The sequence below is a fragment of the Mesoplodon densirostris genome, chromosome 2, assembly GCF_025265405.1.
Source record: "Mesoplodon densirostris isolate mMesDen1 chromosome 2, mMesDen1 primary haplotype, whole genome shotgun sequence".
NCBI lineage: Eukaryota > Metazoa > Chordata > Mammalia > Artiodactyla > Ziphiidae > Mesoplodon > Mesoplodon densirostris.
The window spans coordinates 40,159,642-40,183,291 of NC_082662.1; the positions used below are offsets into that span (position 1 = coordinate 40,159,642).

At 45.8% G+C, this 23,650-nt stretch overlaps 1 pseudogene; it reads right to left on the reverse strand.

Moving 5' to 3' along the window:
- Positions 1-11,343: 11,343 nt before the first annotated feature.
- On the reverse strand, positions 11,344-18,659 carry LOC132502856 (cytochrome P450 4A11-like; annotated as a pseudogene).
- Positions 18,660-23,650: the final 4,991 nt, after the last annotated feature.

A 23,650-nucleotide genomic window follows, 5' to 3' on the forward strand; every position in this document is an offset into this window, starting at 1 on the left:
TTCCTAATGTTAATTGTACAAAAAGTTTTAGGGTATACACAACTTCAAAAAGGACCTAGTATTATTGTCTTCTATGGACTACTATAACTAATCGCCAAAGCTGTAAAATTATTAAAGAATCATTCTAAGCATGAACTTCCTCTATGTTAATATTTATCATTATATCAGTTCTGTTGCTTGCCTTAATGTTAGAAAATTGAATGCCCTTACCCAAAGCATGTCCATTAACTAATATAAAATTAGGGATATGATTTATTGTACCAATAGCAAGTTAGCTGTGTACTCCATCCTAAGATCAGGATAGGCTTCAAATTCAAAATATGCCTAAAATTGGTACACAGGAGCAGTTGCACAATTTCATATGAGGTAATTTCAGCAATGATTTTATTATCAGTTATATTAATAAGTGGGTCATGTATACTATGTACTCTTATGATTACTCAAGATCATTTATGATTAAATTTCCCCTCATGACCACTTACCATAATAGGATTTATTTCAACTTTAAAAGAAATGACTTGAGCTCCATTTGACTCAACTGAGGGAGAATCAGAACCTGTACCTGGCTTTCATGTTAAATATGCAGTTGGACCATTTCCCTTTTCTTCTTAGCTGAGTATTAGCTGAGTATGCTAATATCATCATGATCAATACTCCTATAAAAATTCAGTTTTTAAAGTTGAAGTATAGTTGATTTACTATGTTGTGTTAGTTTCAGGTGTACAGCAACATGATTTAGTTATACATACATATATATATATATATATACATGTATATATATTATTTTTTAGATTCTTTTCCATTATAGGTAATTTAAAGATATTGAATATAGTTCCCTGTGCTATACAGTAGGATCTTGTTGTTTATCTATTTTCTATATAGTAGTGTGTATCTGTTAAACCCAAACTCCTAATTTATCCCTCACCCTCAAAATTCAATTTTTAGGAGCATTTCATAACCTCTGTATTCCAGAAATCTACACATTTGATTTTATTGTTAAGACTTTTTAACAATTTTATTTCTATGAGTGCCAGCATCTTACCCATTATTTTGTTATGGCCAACTCATTCATTTCCTATGAAATAATTTCCTGCCACTAACCTGAGCCCTATTCATGTGACATGTTTCAATCTCCATTACATTATCACTATTCCACCACAAACATTAAAAAAAAGAAAGAAAGATACTGTAGTTTTAAGCCAATGATGTTTGAGGAGAGTTTGGACTGGAGTTAATGTTGTAATGGGTTGAGGCTTTTGGAATGTTAGGATGGGATGAATGTGTTTTGCAAAGGGGATGAACAAGAATGTTTGAAAGCCAGAGGGCAGACTGCAGTAGGCTGAAAAATGACCCCCAAAGATATCAGGGTCTCATCCTGAGAACCTGTGGATGTTATATGATTTGGGAAAATAGTCTTTGTAGATGTGATAACTTAAGAATCTCAAGCTGGGGAAATTATCATGGGTTATCAAGGTGGGCCCTAAATGCAGGGAGAGATTTGGCACGCACAGAGGAGAAAATCATGCATGCCAAGATGCAGAAGAGAAAGACTTGAAGATGTTGGCCTTGAAGATTGGGGTGATGCAGCCATAGCCAAGGAATGCTGGCAGCATCAGGGAACGGATTCTCCACTAGAGCCTTTGGAGAAAGCACAGCCCTGCTGACATTTTGGCTTTGGTCCAGGATGCTGATTTTGGACTTCAGGCCTCCAGAACTGTGAGAGATTAAATTTCTGTTGTTTTCAGTGACCATGGTTGTGGTAATTTGTTACAGCAGCCCTAGGGTTTTTGAACCAGAGGAGGGGGTGTTGTAACAAATACCTAAAAGTGAAAGTGGCTTTGGAATTGAGTAATAGGTAGAGGCTGGAAGAATTTTGAAGCGCATGATAGAAAAAACCTAGACTGCCTTGAACAGATTATTAGTAGGCATATGGACATGAAAGGTGCTTTGGTGAAAACTCAGAATGAAGTGGAAGCATGGAAGGAAATGCTTATAGTCTTAGAGAATACACATTTCATCATAACAGAATGTTGGGCCAAATATAAACATTAAAGGCATTTCTGATGATGGCTTAGAAGGAAATGAGGAACATGTTATTGGAAACTAGAGAAAAGCAAACCTTGTTGTATAGTGGCAGGAAATTTACCCGAATTATATGCTACAGTTGAGTGGAAAGCAGGACTTCTAAGAAATGACCTTGGATATTTAGCTGACAAGATTTCCAAGCAAAATATTGAAAATATAGCCTGGTTTCTTCTTGCTGCTTATAATAAGAAGTGAGAATAAAGAAATAAATTGAGGGAAGAACTGTTAAACAAAAAGAAACTAGTTCTTTATGATTTGGGAAATTGCCAGCCTATCCAGATTGTAAAAATTATGCTAAAATGAAGAGAATCCCTCTTAGGAAATCATGCCATGCAGAGAAGTCCAAGGGTGTCCTTTGTCGGTTCTGAAGAGGTCAAATGTGTGACACATAGATTCTCTCAAGAAACTCAGAAGGCAGGAATAGAGGTGGGATTATTCAGGAAAGGCCTTTGGAGGATCTTCTGGTCTAATGGCATGAAGCCCTGTGACATACAGGGGAGATCCACAAGATCTATGAGAATGTTTTATTATCTGAGTTAGCTTGTACTGAAAGGGATCAAGAGAGGACAAAATGAAGGAAGGCTGCTGGACTCCAAATTCTACAGGAAAGAAACAAGCTAACAAAACTACTCAGCTGCAAATATGTGCTATCCTTCAAGAGAAAGGGAGAATGATTCCAAGACAAAACCTTAGTGTCAGAGGGTACAGTCATGAGCCCAGAGGATGGAACCTCAAGCCACAAAGGATTATTCCCAGGCCTGAAATATAATGACATTTTCCCTGCTGAATTTTGAAATTGCTACAAACCAGACTCCTTTCTTCTCTTGTCTTCCTTTTGGAATAGGAATGTCTATAACTCTTATACTAGGCTTTGTCGCCAATTTACTTTGGGAACAGATCAATTGTTTTTTACTTTCACAGGGCCAAATGTTTAGGGGAATTTTGTTCAAGGATGGCTTATACCCAGGCTCACACCCATACCAAAGTGAGATGATTTAGGTAATAAGATTGAGACTTTTGAGCCGATGATATTTCCATGAGACTTTGGACTTGAGTTGATACTATAAAGGACGGAGGTTTGGGGGGTTATAGGATGGAGTGAATGTATTTTGCAAGTGGAATGGACATGAATCTTTGGGAGACACAGGGCAGACATTCAGAGGATGAATAATGACTCCCAAATATATCAGATTCTATTGATAATTCTAGGACCATGTAAATATTACCTTACTAGAAAAAATGGTCTGGGAAGATGTGATTACATTCAGAATTTTGAGACTGGGAGATTATCCTGGATTATCAAGGTGGCTCCCAGATTAAATCATTTGTATCCTGATAAGAGGGAGGCAGAGGTAGATGTAACACACACGGGAGATGATCATGTGAAGACAGAGTGAAAAGAGATTTGAAGATGCTGACTTTGAAGAACGGAGATGTGTGGCCATAAGCCAAGGAATTCCAGCAGCCACCAGAAGCTGGAAAAGAAAGGAAATGAATTCACCCTAGAGATTCCAGAGAGAGTGTGGCCCTGCCAATATCTTGATTTTGGCCCAGGGACATTGATTTCACACTATAGCCCCAAGAATGATGACATATTAAATTTATATTGTTTTAAGCCACCAAGTTTCTGGTAAATTGCTACAGTTGCCTCAGGAGACTAAGATAGATAGGATAGTAATCCTTTCTCTGAACACCTCATAGAATTATTCGTTCATTCAGTCATTCATTCACTCAATAATTACTATCTTTTGAGTTCACAGTTTAGTGCCTAAAGGCAGAAAAAAAAATTAGTACAATAAATTATGATAAAGGATGTCCTGAAGGAATGAATAGTAGGCATAGACCACCTAGAGAAAGAGAAAATTAAAAAATAAAGATATCTTGGAGGATGGATAGGAGAATACCAGTTGGCAAACGCTAGAAAGGATTTTAAAGTATTAGCAAATCCATGGATATCATACATAAAAAATCCAGGGATTAGGACATCATCTTCAACCCAACACTTCTCTCAATTTTCTCATCATTATCTCATTCAAGGTCATATCCAAGACCCAAAACACAGAAAGTAAAAAAATATGCATTTCAGGAAGAATTCCTTGGAAGGCATCCTCCAAGGGGCCCCATTTCCTACAGACCTGCTCTTCCACTTATTTACCTCTTACTCCCAACACCCTCCTCCTTTGCCTGTCCTCGTGACAGCTAATTCATTACACAACCCATGAGGCCAGAGTTCTTTTCTTTCTCCCCTAAATCCTGGGCTCGGTCCAAACTCCAGGGCATGTAACCACTTACATTCATTCCTCTCCACTTTACCCCAGTTCCACGGAACTGATCTCCATCCCCCTCTGGGCTCCCCTCGCCCCCCCACAGGGACTCTTGGACTCCAACTCTTTCCCTTACTTGGCTCAGCACCAGCTAGCTTTTCGCCCACAGCATAGGGGCAGTAAGGCAAAGACCTTTGAAGTGGGAGAGCCTGGGTTTGAATTCTGCTTGTACCTCTTTCCTTCTCTCCCTCAGTCCTCGGCTTCTTCTATATAGTTGGGCTCACAATGCTCGGTAATAGTGAACACTAGTGAGCACTTCCTATGTTCTAGGCACTGAGCTCAGCCCAGTATATCATTTCTCCCCAACAATCCTACAAAACTGATGAAAAAAGAAAATCGCCATACTCTAGAGGAGAAAACTAAGGCACAAGGAGCTTAGCTGCTTGCTCAGGATCACTCTGTTGGTAAAAAGTAGAACCAGGATGCAAACCCAGGGAGTCTAGCTCCAGAGACTTTGCTGTTAACCGTGAACCTAGAGAGATGACTAGTGGGTTGAGCCTCTGTTCCATACATGACAGCCCCCTAATTTTCCAGGGGCGTTTCATGTTTGATCTGTTTTCCAGTGTTTCCAAGTAGCAGGAGAGTGTTTCAGGTTATCAACTCCATGTACTCGTACAAATGCAAGCCTCACTCTCCAGGGCTGCTTTTGTGAGAAAGGGTTAGGCAAACCATGTGCTTAGATGGAGCAGTCATTGAAAATGATGTTTATGGAGACTTTTCAATGGGCTTGTAACAAAGTGATCAAAGCAGACTGTACAACTCTCTGTAGCGTATGAGCTAAACTCAAAAAAACTGTGTCATCTGTGGTCAATACTTATTAACCAGTAAATATTTTTCCCATTCGTTTGGTACCCACACAACCCAACTAAGGACTCCTTGAAGGTTGTCACTAGGCGTTCTATATCCTTATACCTTCCATAGCCTGGACCAGAGGACTGTGTCTACTGATGATGCCCAATAAATACTTACTGATTTGATGAACAGATGAAGGAGGGACAAGCACAACTTTGCACTGGTTAAATCATCACCTTCAACAGACAAGGGTCAGTTTTGGGTGTCATATTTTAAAAAGGAAATTAATATTTTTATTCCAGGATGCTTCCTGATTCAGTTTATAGGTAACAGAAAGGCAGAAGAGGGGATGTAGTCAATTTCCAAGGTAGCAGCTTGAAGTGATTACTGCTGTGGGGAGATCACTCCAGGCACTTCTTTTTTTTTTGCGTTACGCGGGCCTCTCCCTGTTGTGGCCTCTCCCGCTGCGAAGCACAGGCTCCGGACGCGCAGGCTCAGCGGCCATGGCTCACAGGCCTAGCCGCTTCGCGGCACGTGGGATCTTCCCGGACTGGGGCACGAACCCCTGTCCCCTGCATCGGCAGGCGGACTCTCAACTACTGCGCCACCAGGGAAGCCCCAGGCACTTCTTGTTTTCTGTGTTTGAAAAAGTTGGGTTTGATGCTGATGCAATTTATCATATCGTTATTATTTTTATTCTCCTACAAAGGCTGCAACTTCCAGGCAAAAGTTTTTTAAACCTAAATCTTTGCTTGCTTTCCCCATCCAGTGCAAGTCACAGAACTATTCTGTTTATTTTCACCTGAGTCAATCTATATCATCACTTTTTACCTGGAATGAGATACAGAAGTGATTCTGAGACAGTGAGGTCTCTTACTCTGTACCCTGCACGACGCAGGCAGTATAAGCAGGAAAGGTTTAAAACTATCTCCTCAACGTTTGCATAGTGCTTATACTTTCCAAAGCACAGTCACAATGACTCCTCAATTTACCAGGTGTTATTAACCTTGGTTGATGGACAAGAAAACAGGGCCAGACATGTCAGTTGACTTTTCAAGGCACAAAGCAAGTAAGTGTCAGAGTTAAGACCATCACCTCAAATTTCTAACTCCAGGTTTGCTAATACATTGCTCTCACTCATTTTGCAGCTACTTGCTTTGTGCTGGCATAGTGCCAAGTGCTTTCTCTATGATGTCTCTTCAACCTTTCAATACTCTGTCCTAGAGCACACACCACTCTCTGGACAATCTCTCCAACCTTATCTCAGGCCACTGTCCTACGTAGTGGCAGCTCCTGGGAGACACCATACTTTTTTCTACTCCAGACTCTGTGCTTGCTGTTCCCTCTCCTTGGAATGCTCTTCCCTTACTCTTTACACAGTCAGCTCCTTATCAACCTTCCGGTTTGACCTTGAATGTCCTTTCCAGCAAGAGCCCATCCTGGGTCACTCTGTCTTAGCAGGGCCTCCCGTTAGTGTCTCTCCCAGTGCTGTGTTTATTTCCTTCTTATTACTCACTACTTTCTGCAGTCTTTTTACTTTGCTGTTTACTTGTTTATTATCAGTCTTCCCCCCATAGAAGGAAAGGGCAGGATCATGTTTCTCTCATTCCCCTGAGACAGGGCTCTGCACATAGCAGGTCCTCAATAAAAATGTGTTGCATGACATAACAGGGCTGGAATCAAGGTGGTTTCTGTATTGAACAAGAAGCTGGAATTCTCTTTCTCATGAAAAACTTTGATGCTGAAAAGAAATCTCTTTCTGGCTACAGTGGAGATAGGCAGGCACCAGATGGAAGTAGGTTGGCCAGTTTGGGATTGCTGTGCTCACCCAGGGGCAATAAGAGGGTGGCTTGGACTTAGAGCAGTGGCTATGGGGCTGGAGAAGGGACTGAGCCCAGAGATGTGTAGGACAGGGTGACTGGCTGGGAGAGGGGGTGCAGAAGGAGGGAGGGGTGCTCCCTGGGCCTTCCTGGGCAGCCTCCTCTCTTCCCCGCTGGCCTGGCTGTTGATGCTGTGTTCCTGAGTGGCCTGGCCTTCTGTTGCCATTTCAGATCCAGCCGATGGGGAGTCTGGACAAGGTGGTGTCCTGGGCCCACCAATCCCCCTACACCCACCCACTGTGGTTGGGACATTTCCTTGGCTTCTTGAACATCTATGACACTGACTCTGCCAAAGCTATGTACAGTCGAGGAGGTGAGGGTTCCTGGGAGAAGGTGGAGCTTCCTGAGAGCAATGGGCTCAGGGCACCATGTGTGGAGGGGTCCTGGGCCTATGCCCTAAGTCTGGGCAGGTGAGGTTCCCACCCTATTTATCACCAGACCTCATCTGGGAACCCCTCAGTCCCTGCCTGACTCAATCTTCTCTTTCTCCTGCAGATCCTAAGGCCCCATTTGTGTATAACTGCTTCCTCCAGTGGATTGGTGAGTGGGCACCTGCCTTCCCTTCCCTTCCCACTCCACTTTGGTGCTGGGGGAGCAGCATGCTTCCCTGGCCTGGCTCTCCCTGCCCTGTTCCCACTCAGTCATTTATCCCATCCATCAGACTGCCTGGTACCCATGTTCCCCTCTTAAGCTCAGCTGCTCAGTGGGATTACAGGGCAGGAGGCAGAAGAGCTCCGGGCTGGCCAGGGAAGTAGCCTTCAGGTACCCTCTCCTGCAGGGTTTGTCTCTTTCCCTGCATGGACATCTATTCTACTGGTTCTATTTCTCTGTTAGAACTCTGACTAATACAGATTTTAGTACCCAGAATGGTTGTAGAGGAACAGAATCTTTGGATGAGTTTCCTGAATTGGCTTCTGGGTTTTCCAGAATTGGTTCTCTAATAGAAGTAGTTGGAAAGATACTAATGACTCTGTGGTCAATGGTAAAGAGGACACAGGCAGTCCAGGGCATGAGGTAGCAATAGAGATACACAAAACATCATCACTGGATGCTACTAACCAAATTTTTATAAAAGGCAAGGCTCTGATGACCATATATTTGATATCATGACATTTTAGTCAAACTAAAGGGTATAATAAGACTGGCTGGTTGCTCCTGGCTGCACTGGAGAAAGTGCGGAAAGAAACGGATGAGATGGGGCATTTGAATTGCCAGCCCAAACTACAGGTAAACTACCAGAAAGCTTCTTTGCCTATTTCCTCTTCATTTGTTAGGTCTGGTGGGGTTTTACCTTGCTCCTTCATCTGCTGTGTGTTTTTCTGTCTTCTCATTTTGCTTATCTTACTGTGTTTGGGGTCTCCTTTCTGCAGGCTGCAGGTTCGTAGTTCCCGTTGTTTTTGGTGTCTGTTCCCAGTGGCTAAGGTTGGTTCAGTGGGTTGTGTAGGCTTCCTGGTGGAGGGGACTAGTGCCTGTGTTCTGGTGGATGAGGCTGGATCTTGTCTTTCTGGTGGGCAGGTCCACGTCTGGTGGTGTGTTTTGGGGGTGTCTGTGGCCTTATTATGATTTTAGGCAGCCTCTCTGCTAATGGATGGGGCTGTGTTCCTGTCCTGCTAGTTGTTTGACATAGAGTGTCCAGCACTGTAGCTTGCTGGTCGTTGAGTGAAGCTGGGTCTTGGTGTTGAGATGGAGATCTCTGGGAGATTTTTGCTGTTTGATATTATGTGGAGCTGGCATACAGAGTGAAGTAAGTCAGAAAGAGAAAAACAAATACTGTATGCTAACACATATATATGGAATCTAAGGGGAAAAAAAGGTCATGAAGAACCTAGGGGTAAGATGGGAATAAAGACACAGACCTACTAGAGAATGGACTTGAGGATATGGGGAGGGGGAAGGGTAAGCTGTGACAAAGTGAGAGAGTGGCATGGACATATATACACTACCAAACATAAAATAGCTAGATAGTGGGAAGCAGCCACATAGCACAGGGAGATCAGCTCGGTGGTTTGTGACCACCTAGAGGGGTGGGATAGGGAGGGTGGGAGGGAGGGAGATGCAAGAGGGAAGAGATATGGGAACATATGTATATGTATAACTGATTCACTTTGTTATAAAGCAGAAACTAACACACCATTCTTTCATTCTTTCATTCTTTTTTATGGCTGAGTAGTGTTCCATTGTATATATGCCACATCTTTATCCATTCATCTGTTGATGGACATAGGTTGCTTCCATGTCTTGGCTATTGTAAACAGTGCTGCTATAAACATGGTGTTGTTTCTTCCACTGCCAAGATTCACATGTCCAGGAATCAAGGAATGGAAATATGAGTGGCACCACTCATTATTATTATAACGCCAAGTGATCCTATTAGCAAAATGTTTGCTTCTTGTCCCTGCAACTTTATGCTCTGTTAGCCTAGAGCTCCTTTAGTTCCAAAGGGAGGCAGGCTTCCACCCAGAAACACAACAATGATGACACTGAACTGAAAGTTAAGGTTGCCACCTGGCCACTTTCGGCTCCTCATGCCTTTGTATCGAAGACAGTTTCTGTACTGGAATAATCCTGAATACTGAAGTGAAATTGGTAGGTTCCTTACCATTGAAGGTCAGGAGGAGTATGTCCAGAATAGAGGAGATACTTTGGGTGACTCTTAGAACTACCATGCCCAGTCATTAAAATAAATGGAAAAATGCCACAGTGCAGTTCAGACAGGCTAGTAATGGCCCAGATCCTTCAAGAATGAAGTTTTGAATCATCCCACTAGGCAAAGAACCATGACCAGATGAGGTGCTTTCTGAGGGCAAAGAGAACATAGAGTGGGTGATGGGAGAAGGTAGTTATCATAGCTAGTTATGACCATGTGATCAGTTGCAGAAACAAGGACAGTAATTATTATGAGTATTTCTTCCTTATTTTGTTATGAATATGACTGTGTGTGCATGTTTGTGTGTATCAGACTTTTTTCTTCCTTCTCTTATTCTCTTCACATATAACATAAGGTGTATTAATAATAGTTAACTTAACCTCACAGCATTAAAATTCCAGGATATCAGGGAGAAGAGTGACCACCATCCAATGACTTTCTGTTGTCTTGAGGGGAAAGGGTTAGAGTCTTTCAATTATACGTCAGATACTTGGCAGAGTATGACTTTATAAAGTCTTTATTTGCAGATTAAGTATGGTTTAAGGGGATTTGTAGGGATGCCAAGTTGAAGGGGTGGACTGTAATGTTTAGTTTTTTGTGTAAACTTGGATAAGCTGTAGATGCAGTTAATCAATTAAACAGAAGTCTAGCTGTCGCTCTGAAGATTTTGTAGATATGGTTAACATCTACAATCCACTGAATTTAAGAAAAGATTTCCTTGATAATCTGGGAGGGCCTAATCCACTCACTGAAAAGCATTGCTAAGTTCTAGAAGCTGGGAATGCAAGAAAAGAGATTCTCCCTTAGAGCTTCTGAAACACCTTGGTTGTGGCCCAGTTAAACCAATTTCAGATTTGTGATCTCCTAAACTGTAAGATTAAAATTTTGTGTTGTTGGGGCTTCACTGGTGGCACAGTGGTTGAGAGTCTGCCTGCCGATGCAGAGGACGCGGGTTCGTGCCCCGGTCCGGGAGGATCCCGCATGCCGTGGGGCGGCTGGGCCCGTGGGCCATGGCCGCTGGGCCTGTGCTTCCGGAGCCTGTGCTCCACGGCGGGAGAGGCCACAGCAGTGAGAGGCCCGCGTACCGCAAAAAAAAAAAAAAAAAAAAAAATTTGTGGTGTTGTACGTCACTAAATTCCTGGTAATTTTTTTGTAGCGGGAAGAGGAAACTAATACAGAACAGACAAGCAGGCAGAAAGGGAAAAAGGCAGGGAGAGGGCAGACAGGCTGCAGTAGGGCAGGTGATGAGGAGTTTGGCAGACAGAGATACAGGTGGGTAGGAGAAAGGTAACAGAAAAAGAAGTAGGAAGCCTGAGAAAGGGTGAGAGAGTCTGATGGGCAGGAAGCAGGAGACAAGGTAGGCCGGCAGGTGGGCAGATAGAAGCAGGAAGTGGGCACAGAGGCAAGGACGGGAGAGAGTGACAGCGAGCCAGGACGGCAGGCAGGGGCCTCAGAGCTCGTCCTTGTCTCCAACAAGCATTACAGGAGCTTCCTGAGCTGCAAGTGGATCCCATTCTTGGGCTTCAGCACAACTTTTGGAATGGGAACAGGGACCCTGGAGGGATCCGGTGCCAGCTCAAAGCGAAGCAAGGTCAGGGCCACGGCCACCTTCATCTCATTCATGGCAAACTGCTTCCCGATGCAGTTCCTGGGTCAGGGAGGGAAAAGGAAGTGAGCAGAGCCTTCTAACCCCTGCCGGGCATGGGGCATTCAGGGCTCTCCTCCACATGGCCCAGCCCCGATCCCTTCCTTACGGGTCACACTGAACGTGCCGTCCAAGCCTTGGTCCACCCTCTCCCCCTGACCTTTACAAAGGCCACCTCTCTCCAGGACTAGCTCCTAATTCCTACTTCTGCTCTCAGCAATAGCAAGTCCTGTTGGGTAGGGTCGGCGCTCTAAGCCACAGGGTCAAGTCACGTGAATCAGTAAATGTGAATTAGTACTTTGTTTACTCGTCCACAGGCAGTTTCTGGTTTCAGGCCAGGCCAGGGCACTGTAGGGGGGTCTGGGGAACTCTCGGGCCCTCACCACCCATGGCAGACAAGCAGGGGCCCCAGTCCCCAGACAGGACAGGACAGAGTTGTGTAAGGAAGTCAGGCAGGCTTCTTGGAGGGGCCACGGGTTAGCGCCCCTCAACCTGCTGGACCACTTGCCTCCCCCTTAATGCTCTGGCCTCCTGTCTCCCCGCAGCCCCTCAGTCAACCCGCCCCTGGAGCCTTCCCATTCTACTCCAGCAAGGCCCCTCCTCACGTCCCGTGGGCTCCTCACTGGCCTCTTCAGTCTCCTTGCCTCCCCTCCCTCTACTGCAGCCACGGCAGCTCGGGGCCTGCTGCGCCCTCCATCACAGGGAGGACAGGTCGCGGGGCCTCAGCTGGCATCACAGCGCTCTCTGGGCTGCTCCTCACTCACCTCGCCCCTGTCCAGCCCCTCTTCCTCACTCCGCTCCTGTTGAGGTCCCCTCCCCCCGCCTCTGCCGGCCACATGCTCAAGACTCAGTCTAGTGACCGCCTGGCCTCCCGCCTCTGCCGCCTGCACCTCTTTCTCCCACATCCTCAAGGACACATCACCGTCCAGTGACCAGGACAATGCCAGAAACATGGAACATTTAACAACCTGCTCAGTGAATGAATGAGTGAGTGAAAGAAAGAAGGAATGATGTCTGTCTTGAGTAGAGGTGTTTGTTATTTTGTTTTTTGGCCGTGCCACGAGGCTTGCGGGATTTTAGTTCCCTGACCAGGGATTGAACCTGGGCCACGGCAGTGAAAGCCCAGAGTCCTAACCCCTGGACTGCCAGGGAATTGCCGAGGTATTTGTTTCTTGACTGTGAACTCTAGGAGGCAGGGACAGTGTCTTTCATCTCTGCCTTCCCATCTCCTAGCACAGAACTTGGCACACAGAGACAACTTAATAAATAGTTTTATATTTAAATAAAGTTAATTGAATTGAAAAATAAAACCAGAATGGAATAAAAGTAAATATTAATTCTGACCTAGGAATTGAGCTGCCTAGTACATACCCCCGTCCTCTAGTGGCAGCCGCATTATGTGCAGCCAATATCTATAAGAAAGAACAGGACCCTGGCAGAAACCAAAACCTAGAGCGTATTCTGGAAGCATGTTTGTGTCAAGCCTGTTCTCTGAAGGTTGATTCACCAACTGAAAATTTCACAGAATTAGAGATTCAGAAAAAAACTTGTTTCTACTAAGTAATTACAAAGTTTATGGAAGTTACCATTACAGGGGAGGATTCTAGCAGCCTGGGAGGATTTTCCCAGCAGCCGATATGAAGTATTCTTGTCCAGCTCAACAGCTATTTCAAGTATGCTCTATATTTTACATGCCAGAAACCTTTCAAATGTTTGTATCATATACAGATTAGTAGATTTTTCTCTCAAAGGCATTTGATTGTCTCAATTCTATACTTTTGCCTGCTTGGACTATTGGACTCAATGTATAATATCATGGAAAAAGATCTAAGATCACAGGAAAAGTTTTGACAACTGGGGAAATTGTCATGTGTATCAGACATTAATATGCTGTCAAAACGTCTTTTGGGGCCTCCCTGGTGGCGCAAGTGGTTGAGAGTCCGCCTGCCGATGCAGGGGATACGGGTTCGTGCCCCGGTCTGGGAGGATCCCATATGCCGCGGAGCGGCTGGGTCCGTGAGCCATGGCCGCTGAGCCTGCGCGTCCGGAGCCTGCGCGTCCGGAGCCTGTGCTCCGCAACGGGGGAGGCCACAACAGTGAGAGGCCCGCATACCGCCAAAAAAAAAAAAAACGTCTTTTGGATAGACCCCAAGTACAAAGTGACACACATTGCTAACAAACTTTCTTAAAAAGCTGCTATAACTTTTCCAGTATATGGCTTCAACAGTTTCACGCAGGGCGTCTGAAAATGGAAGCATATGTAAACTACTCATGATGCAACAGGATGCATAATGGGGAAGTAAATAGAAAAGGTGGGACTGAGAAGATGTAGAATTAAAAAATCTACCCTTTAAAATTATGACAATTGAAACGGAGGACAGTTGAAATTTAACATACAGTGAGTAATTTTAATTAGGTAGAGTCATCATCTTACAGTGAGGAAAAACACTACAATACACTAAACTTGGAACAGCCATCAACACTGAAATGTGGCCAGCCATTGAGAAAGAGCTGTGGGTTACTCTGTGGCCTGCCCTAAAGGCCACTTGTATGTTGAACATACAGAAACATGCTTCCATCCCAATACACCAACATAAAAGCCATAACTGCATGCACCACATATGAATGCAGGAGGTCACAGACATGGGGTAGCACTCAGTGACACCCAGCTGTACCAAGTACAGAAAGCCTCACCTGCATCCTCCTGAGAAGGGCAGGAAAGCATGGCTGTGTTGAGAAGAACCTGGTGCAAACCGGGATGGGTTAAACACCTGCAGAGAGAGCACTGGGGCCAGGACAGGTGGGGTCAAACTCCTTGCACCAATCCACCAGGGGACAAGAATCCCGAGGGGGAGCAGGGGAAGTGCTGGTCTGGAGAGAGCATTCCATCCCCTCCTCCCATGGCCATCATACCTCTGGGTTCGGCCACACCTTCAGGTTGTGGTGAAGCCCATAAAAGGAGAGGGAGAGTGGGATTCCTGTGGGGCAGGGAGGAGAGAGAGAAAACTGATGGTACCCATGGCAGCAGGAGCAATGTGCACAAAAGGCCTGGGAGCCGCCATGAGAGCTACCCTCCATCATTCTGAATGAAATGGTGCTCTTGCAAGACAGGTGGGCTGGAGGTGACAAAGCACAACAGCACAGATTAAGAGTAGGTAACCATGGCCCAGGATTTAAAAGGAAAAGAATTAGAGGCTTACATTTAGGAGCAACTCAAGTGACAGCTCTCATTTATCAGGTGCCATCATGAGTCCTCGGGGAATGTGGATTAACTCATTTAATCCTTACAGCAGCCCTCAAGGAAGGCACTCCTATCCCCATGTGCAGATGACTCACCTAAGCTTCTGAGAGATTAAGGGACGTGACCATAATCCCACAGTTAGGAGGTGGCAGGGCTGGGATTCAGACCCACTGGGAGGTGAGCCAATGGGTGGCCTCCAACCATGGCAGGGTTCTCAGACCTGAGCATCAGCTGCTCTCTACCATCCACCTGAGGGCTCCTCAGAGACTGGACCATCTGACCCGTGACAGTGGATTCTCTGAGCTCCCTCATTTACTTAGACCCTATAAAGAAAGAACCACATCTCCACCTGCTTCTCTCTTAAGCCTTGATGTCTAAAGGAATTAGAATTTTCGGGCTCTATTACAAGACCACCTTCAGGGGCTAGCATTTGTTTATCGCACTTTTGCTGTGTTCAAGTTCTGTGTCAAGCATTTCATACACCTTATCCTAACTACAGAGTGAATAATTATCTTGAGGTGTAAACAATAGTCAGAATATCCTGGAAGTGGGCAAGCCCATGTGGATTTCTGATCTCCCATGTGGTCTTGCAGAGTGCTTAGGTTAGTGGGTGGGGTGAAGTTCATACCTGCAGGTAAGGAGCATCCATTAAGGAAGGTGATGGGCTTGCTCAGATCTCTGAAAATGAATGGCACTGGTGGATAGAGTTGCAGTGCCTACTTGATGCACGTTGTGGTGTTGGGCATCTGGTTCAGTGGTCCCTGAAAGGAAGCCCATCTGAAGGCAGGCAGGGCTGGACAACAAGGGGTTCCCCACTGGCTGAGGGGGCCGGGTTACCCCATCTGTTGGGCACTCACCAGGTGATGGAGGCGCCATCCCCCAGGAGGCTCTGGATCTCTTCCCGGCACCTCTGCTGATGCTCGGGGTGGGAGGTCAGAGCATGGAAGATCCAGGAGATGCCACTGGCTGTGGTGCCTTGATCCTTGAACATGAACGTGTCCACTTCTGCACGGAGGTCTGTGTCAGACAAGCTGCTCCCATTCTCCTTCTGCGGAGGCAGGGAGAGTGCAGGGTTTGCCCTTCCTCTGTGCTTCCGGGCAAAGCCTCAGGCCTCTCCTGCCCACACTCACTCTGGCAAAGAGGAGGATGTCCAGGAAATCCAAGTGCCTCTTGCTCCTCACCTTCTCCAGCTCTCCCTCCTGCAGGTGAGACTGCCTCAGTTTGACCCCTTCATCTGTCCCAGAACAGTGGTTCCCAGGGAGAGCTGAGGGCTCCTGGGGGCTCAGATGCAACACCCACCGTAGCCCCATCTTCCCCTCAAGCCCAATCTGGGTACCAGGTGGATGAGGATGAGGGTGGGAATGGGTGCACATGTCAGGGCAGAGAGCTCCAGCATCGTCTGATCCAGGTCGGGCATCCCCTCAATAGCACAGCCCATGGAGGCTCTGCCTCAGTGATGCTGGGAGGGGGTCTCATTCCACCATCGCCAAAGTGTGTACCCAGTGTGGGTGTGTGCCAGCCCCTGAAGAGGAAGCAGGAGTCTGGGCTCTGCCGGAGGGGTCAAGGCCAGGCCCTTTTACATGTGCATGATGGGGGTGGGTGGGCGGGAGCCGCCCAGAAGGATTAGAAGAACCTGTGTGTTGATGGGTGAGCTGACAGGCGCGTTGACTCCAGCGGCCTTCAGGGGTCAGCCTGTAGATGATGTCGTTCTGGTGGAAAACATTTCTTAATCGGGAAAAAGTCAGATTGCTGAGGTCCCTGATGACCTGGATGTAGGATTGGATTTTCCTGAAGGGAGAGGATGCAGAGGAGACTGGAATGGAGGGAGCCTCTGACCTGGAGACGGAGTGGGGCTCCGGGTGGGGATTCTTCAGTCAGTGGGGACAGGCAGCACTGAGGCTTTGTCATTTCTACCTTACAACCCTGGAGACCCTCAGTCCTTTACAAGTGGCCTGAGCAGCCAGGCTCCTCCCTGTGCAGGAATCAGGAACCTGTGACTGAGTCATGGTTGGTCTGAGTGGAATTTGACTGTGGTCCATGGCTCTGTGCAGAATGTTGCTTTCTGTGCTGATAAGCATCCACGCTGTGCTAACTCCCTCTCAGGTAAGTTCTCCCCAGCTGGTAAGAACAAGGACTCTAATGTTGAAGGGTCGTCACTGACCTGTCTGTCTGGATGCTGCCCTGGTGGCTGAAGGCACACTTCATGATGATGTCCAGGGTCATCAAGGAGACGTGTCCAAGGACCTCCAGATGTGAGTCCAGGCTGACGAGCTCCTCCCACTTGTCCTGTGGTGGGAGGGGGACATTGACCCTGCTCTGCTCTCCCAGAAGGCCTGTGCTGACAAGGCCAGGCTCTCTCTCTGTCTCTCTAAATCTTCGGATGAGTTTTCCTCACTTTCTAAGCAGATGTGTTTTAGCAATTTAAGGCTATAGCACACATGTGTAATGTGATGCTTATTTTATCAGAAACTTTTATAACTTTTATATTTCTGGCCTTTTGGAAGGCCAGAAAGCATAGTTTCTCAGGAGACAAGGGGGAATCTTTTGTATCCTGAGATCAGACCTGGATAGACGATGGCCAACATGGTAAGCAAATTTGTCAAGGTAAGAGATAGCATAAGATTCCAGTACTAGGGTCCCTAAGAAAGGGACATCAGAGACTTCCTTTCATTCATTAAACGTTAGCTGAGACCAGTTGGTGAGAAATCAAAATCCTGCAGGACCCAGCTCTGTGAATGTATGATAGCCCTGCTCCCATTTCCTCCCCTGAGGAGCTCAATTCCATGCAGAAGCCCTGGGTCCCAGGCCAGAGCCCACCTGAGTGATATCCTGGGATGTCCACCCTTCCCCCAAAGGTGTCATTGCCCAGGCCATCCAGGGGCAGCTTGCCCTGCTGTCAAGGGGAATAACACTTGATCTAGTCCACTGCATTGAAGACATGGAGTTGGGAGGATAGTGGACCCTGAATACACCATGGCCCACCTGGGGATGATTATTTTTTGTCAGGATGAACCATCACTGCCAGCTGCCTATAGGCCTTCTTCAGTTCAACATCCGATGCTGTGACTCCAACCCCTAACACATGAAAAGGGTTTAGCTCATCCTCAGGAACCCCAGCCATGGTCAACAGTCGAGCCACGTCCTCTTCAGGCTGGCAGTAACAACGACTAGCTACAGGTGCAGTCCCCTGCTTATTCCTCTGCTTGACCCAAGGCCAACTCCAGCCAACCCCACTGAACTATTCTCACCAGCTGCTGCCACGGCCTGCTATCTCTCGGCAGAATCAGGCACTGCTGCCAGGTGGGAGAAGCCAGCCAAGAGAAGAGCCAGGTGGCTTTACCCCTCCAGCCTACCTGGTCACTCAGTGCTACCAGAAACTTCCAGCGCAACTGTAGGCAGCCCAACAAAGGGGCCAGAGCTGGGAGCAGCAAAGCACCCAGTAGCCTAAGAAAACGGGTGAACAGCCCTACCCCATAGCAAAACCCTTGGCTCAGAAATTGGAACATTACCTGGTCCCAGCCCCCCAGCCGCCCTGCCCAGACTCCCACCCAGACACAAAAAAGGTCCAGATCACTGCCTTTCAGCTCCCTGCGTGCATGGATGAGTTGGCCATAAGTTTCCACGTACTCCCCCACTAATACCAGCAGTTCGATCAGCCTCCAGAAACCTGCCTGTCCAAGCTGACACAGTTCCTCTGCCCCCCACAATTCCAGTCCTCTGCCTGACTCCATTTCCGACCCAGCCGATGTAGACCAGGGGATCTGGGATCGCTGCGTCCACCCTCCCAAGTATCCTCCTTGGCTGGAACGCGGTGCCGTTGTCTCTGGGGTGCAGGTTTCTTTCCACTGGGCACACGTGAAAAATCACTGGGAAACTTAAGAGGTTCCTCCTCTTCATATTCCTCTTCCAACTCTTCATCTTCCCCCAAAGCGAAGAGCTGCGGTAACTCCTCCCCGGCAGAGGGCCAGGAGGAGCTAGGAGAGCAGCTCCCCCGGCTCCGCCTGCTGTTCACTCTCTGCTCAGGACCCAAGATTTTTAAGTGCATTGACTCAGATGTCCTATCTCATGTATTAGGGTCCCATTCTTCCCAACTGGTATCCTGACTTTGTTGTGGCAATCCTGCTGAGGTTGAAAGTTTAACCTCCTCTGGAGCTTTGTTCTTCTTGGAATTAAGTTCTGGAGCTGATCTTCAGTCCTTTCTGCCCTTTGGCTGCAGCAGGGCAATCCCAGGAGAAGGATGCATCTTGGAGCCATTAACGGCCAACACACCAGGGAGCTAGAAGAATGAATGCCTTGGTTCTGCAGGGGGATCAGAAGGTGAACAAGGGCTTCCGCTGCAAGCCCTATGAATAGGTACTGGAAAAAATGCCCATTTTACAACAGAGGAAACTGAGTCTCCAAAGCCGCAAAGTAACTTGCTCAAGGCTACACAGATAGCAAATAGTGCCCCATATTTGAAACTGGTTTGTTCTGAATATTGAGCCAAGAATCTTAACCAATATGTTATATTTCATGAGTGTGTTTGCCAAATATCTCAGCTTCAAAAACCTACTTAGTTACTTAGACAACCCTCAGTTAACTTTTGGATTACTTTCTGTGATAGGCAGAATAACAGCCCTTCCAAATATGTCCATGTTCTTATCCTTAGAACCTGCGTATATGTCACTTACATGACAAAAGGGACTTTGCAGATGTGACTAAGTTAAAGACTTTGAGATGGGGGAGATTTTCCTGTATTATTTGGACGGGTCCAAACTGAATCACATGGGTCCTTAAAGCAGAGAACCTTTCCAGGCTGTGGTCAGAGGGAGATGTGACTACAGAAGGGTCAGAGATCCAGTGTTGCTGACTTTGGAGATGGTGGAAGGAGTCTATGAACCAAGGAATGTGGATGGTCTCTAGAAGCTGGAAAAAACAATGAAATGGATTCTCCCCTTGAGCCTCCAGAAAGAAATGCAGCCTTGCTGACACCTTGATTTTAGCTCAGTGAGACCCATGTCAGACTTCTGGCCTACAGAACTGTAAGATAATAAATGAGTGTTATTTTAAGCTACTAAGTTTGTGGCACTTTGTGGCACTTTGTGGCAGCAGTAGAAAATGAATACACCTTCCTTTGAAATTATTCCTGCTTCCCTCCATTTGTGTAGCTATAGGAGTTGCACAGTGTCAACTGAAAAAAAATATTTTTATGGTGGTGATGGTTGTACACCTTGGGAATATACTAAAAACCACTGAATTGTGCACCTTAAAATGGTGAATTTTGTAGTTTGTGAATTATGTCTCATTTTTTAAAGAAAATACATGTGCTTCTTAACAGGGTTATTAGGAGACAGAGAGAAAGGGTACACAAAACCTTTATAAGATTACAACGTGCCATTTTTAGTGAGGATCAGATATATTAGTTGGGAGTTTCATTGTTGTTGTTGTTTGTCTGTTTAGGTTTTAGTGGAAAGTAACAGAAACCTAACCTGAGACTTTACTGATTCACATAACCAAATCACAGGATGCCATAGACCTGGAATTAGAGATTCCAAGGGGGTCACATTCTCTCCACCTCTCATCTTGGCTTTTCTTCTTTTTAAATTTAATTAACTAATTAATCAATTTTATTGAGGTATAATTGATCTACAATATTATATAAGTTTCAGATGTACAGCATAGTGATTCACAATTTTTAAAGACTATACACCATATATAGTTATTATAAAATATTGGCTATATTCTCTGTGCTGTACAATATATCCTTGCAGCTTATTTATTTTATATATAGTAGTTTGTACCTCTTAATCTCCTACCCCAATCTCATCCCTCCCCACTTCCCTCTCCTCATGATAACCACTAGTTTCTTCTCTATATATGTGAGTCTGTTTCTTTTTGTTATATTCGCTAGTTGTTTTATTTTTTAGATTCCTTGTATAAGTGATAACATACAGTATTTGTCTTCATCTATCTGACTTATTTCACTAAGCATAATACCCTCCAGGTCCAACCATGTTGTTGCAAATGGCAAAATTTCATTTTTTAAAATGGTTGATTAGTATTCCATTGTGTATATACATACCGCATCTTCTTTATCCATTCTTCTGTTGATGGACACTTAGGTTGCTTCCATATCTTGGCAGTTGTAAGTAATGCTGCTATGAACATTGAGGTGCATGTATCTTTTCAAATTAGTGTTTTCATTTTCTTCAGATATATACCCAGGATTAGAATTGCTGGATCATATAGTAGTTCTATTTTTATTTTTTTGAGGAACTTCCATACTATTTTCCACAGTGGCTGCATCGAGTTACATTCCCACCAACAGTGTGTGAGGGTTCTCTTTTCTCCACATCCTCATTGATATCTATTATTTGTGTTCTATTTGATGATAGTCATCCTGACAAGTGTGAGGTGATATCTCATTGTGGTTTTTATTTCATTCCTCTGATGATTAGTGATGTTGAGCATTTTTTCATGTGCCTGTTGGCCATCTGTATGTCTTCCTTGGAAAAATGTCTATTCAGGTCTTCTGTCCATTTTTCAATCAGGTTGTTTTTTTGATATTGAGTTGTATGAGCTGTTTATATATTTTGGATATTAACCTAGAAGTAGAATCAGATGTACACCTTGAAGCTGACTCTGTTTGTCCTATGAGAGTCCGTTGAGTTGTAGGGAGAATAGATATCCATTTTCTGGGACAACTCAGGGTGTAATAGGACCTTCTGTTTGTGGGATTTGGCAAAAACTGTGTCTCTGAGTCAAAGTTCTCTACACAGACAGGTACAGAAGGACAAACACTCCTTCCTCAGCTGCATAATTGGAAGTGAGGGAGATTTGGGAGGACCAACAACGTGGTCCTGATAATCTCAGTGGCAGGGAAGGGCAGTGATTCCATTTAAATAAAATTACCTTATGCAAAGGGATATTCTAGACCGGGCACCACATTCAACGTAAGCCCCTAGGAGTTTTTAGGGGAAGGAATGATTTTTGCCTTGGTTTGTGGCTCATTCTAGTAGCTTTTTCTGGTGCAGTGCTTTGAGGCACAGTGGCTGAAATGGGAGATGGTGTCAACTAAAAAGAATTGTGACATTAGCAGTCCCCTAGATGGGCAGCCCTGACTGAAGCTTGGGCAACATCAGTGGTACCTCAGCATCCCTCCCAGGTGGCTTTACAGAGCAAAACCAGTTTCCAACAGTGCCACCTCCTGTCAGTAAGAACAATGACAGTGGCCGGGCTAGTAGACTCCACTTTTGGTCTGGACTTGACTACCTACTTTGGGACCTCGAGTAAGTCCCTTGGGGGGAGATGTGTGGAAAGAAAGGCCTCAAGAGGAAGCTGGCTGAAACTCTGTGCCTGTTGGCATTCCTGATATGAAATGAATCCCTTGCTTTATCTTCTCTAATCTTCTACTGGCTGTGAATTTTCTGCTGGGATCTTCAGAGCCCATCCAATTGGGGAGGAGGTGAATTGAGAAGGAATCAGAAGGAAGGAACAGCAAAGGCAAAGGTCTGAAGGCATGGTGCTTTTAGGGAATGATGAGGTGAGTTGGCTGAGGGGGAAAAAGGGCCGTGGAAGATGGAGATGGAAGTAAGAGTAGGGGTATAACTTGTGATAGGCCTTGCATGCCATCACAAGAAAGAAGACCTTTTCCAAAACCCATGATAGTTTTGAAGCAAGACATTGACTTGGTCTAGGTCTGACCTACAACCATGGCAGCAGCAAGACTGGACAAATCAGATTTGAAATTTGTTTGTAAGGTAGAGTCAGCCGTTTGTGAGGCAGAACAGGAAGAGAAAGTATCTGTCAGACTACAGAGGGGCCTCCATTCACCCCCTCAGGGACCAAAGTGTCAGTTTACCCCTGGGGTTCCCCACTAGGCTCATTAAGAAGTCTGAAAAAAAAATTTAGGGCTTCCCTGGTAGTGCAGTGGTTGAGAGTCCACCTGCCGATGCAGGGGACACGGGTTCGTGCCCCGGTCTGGGAATATCCCACATGCTGAGGAGTGGCTGGGCCCGTGAGCCATGGCCGCTGAGCCTTCATGTCTGGAGCCTGTGCTCCGCAACGGGAGAGGCCACAGCACAGAGAGGCCCGCATACCGCAAAAAAAAAAAAAAAAAAAAAAAGAAGTCTGAGTGGGACCCCGTGCAGAGCCTACGTTTCTTTAAAAATACCAAGCACAGATAGGAAGCATCCATTCTGAGGTGGGGTAGGGGGAGGACAAAGGCTTCCTGAGCTCCCAGAATAAGAACTGACTTAGGGCTTCTACCCTGACTCTCAAAATACGGGCTACAGAAGGGACTTTGGAATGGGGGGTCAGGCATCTGTTCTACCCTGGAATCTGGGGGATCTGAATCTATCTTCATCACTACACCCCAACTTTCTGCACTGGGTCTTGATCCACACCCTGACCACGACTTCCTCATCTGGGCCCAGACATTAGTTTCCCTTGTAGATCATCAGGTGGGTCTCTCTGACTTATATAAGTTAGCCCCTACCCCAGGCATTGCATTTTTTCTACCTCCTCAGCTCAGCTTCTTCAAGACTGACTGATCGTCTGACCTCCACTCTCTCCTTTCCTACATCCCCCTTCCTTGGCAACACATGCATGCCCTCCTACCAGTTCTGGAAAATCCTGGCCAGAAAGAGATGACACAAATGTGAAACAATACACATGCCAGTCCCTTTTGCAACGGCTGCCGAGAGCCCAAGCTGGGACCAGCAACCCAGATTTAGTCTCACTTGTACATCCGGCTCACCCTGGGAGCTCTCTGTGTTTCTGCATCCTTATCTGTGAAATGAACCTTATGTTGCCCTACCTTTCACAGAGCAATCGGGAGAATCAAGCAAGCGAATATTTCTGAAAGTGACATATTTCTGTAAGCTCTTGTTATTTCCGCTTCCTTGTGTTCCAGGTATGGATTCTTTTAAATTACAAGAGTCTGAAAGTCCATTTGTCTCTAAAATAAGTCCCTTTTTCTGTAACAAAAAATAATTAAAGTCCTTTACCTAACCTTATTACTTAACTCATTTCTGCCCATTTGAGCATCTTTCTGTT